General features: G+C 40.6%; 1 non-coding gene across 1 annotated transcript; it reads right to left on the reverse strand.

Annotated features, from left to right (window-relative positions):
* Positions 1 to 216: 216 nt before the first annotated feature.
* trnas-gcu lies at positions 217 to 298 on the reverse strand. The gene has a single exon. It is a non-coding gene; the product is annotated as a tRNA-Ser (tRNA).
* Between the last annotated feature and the right edge of the window lie 187 nt (positions 299 to 485).

A 485-nucleotide genomic window follows, 5' to 3' on the forward strand; every position in this document is an offset into this window, starting at 1 on the left:
AAAGTTCACGGCAACTTGACTTGGAAAAGAAAATGGCGTTCCTTTTAATTATTCTAATTCAATCTACATTCCAGTGCAGTTTAGGCAATAGGCTCAAATTATTCTTTGAGACTTTATAATAGCATCGATGCATATAAACACACTATTGGAGTTCCAATTTCAGTAAGACAGCTGTGATCATCCAAAAATAGCAACTTTGAAAACCATCGGTAACAGCGACGAGAGTTGGATTCTAACCCACGCGTGCAAAGCACAATGGATTAGCAGTCCATCGCCTTAACCTCTCAGCCACCTCGTCAGATGTCCGAAAATCTCTCTGATCTTATGAATAAGTGTATTGTGTAAATTATGCACACCACAGATATTTCTCCTTGGTATTGGTGAAATGATAAATAGCACAGTATGGTTCCAAGAGTATTATCTGACCTCTGGGTGTGGGGCAAGCGCACTCCCACTGTGACACTCTGCTCACAATGATCAGAGCA

The sequence above is a fragment of the Chiloscyllium plagiosum genome, unplaced genomic scaffold (genome assembly GCF_004010195.1).
Source record: "Chiloscyllium plagiosum isolate BGI_BamShark_2017 unplaced genomic scaffold, ASM401019v2 scaf_83561, whole genome shotgun sequence".
NCBI lineage: Eukaryota > Metazoa > Chordata > Chondrichthyes > Orectolobiformes > Hemiscylliidae > Chiloscyllium > Chiloscyllium plagiosum.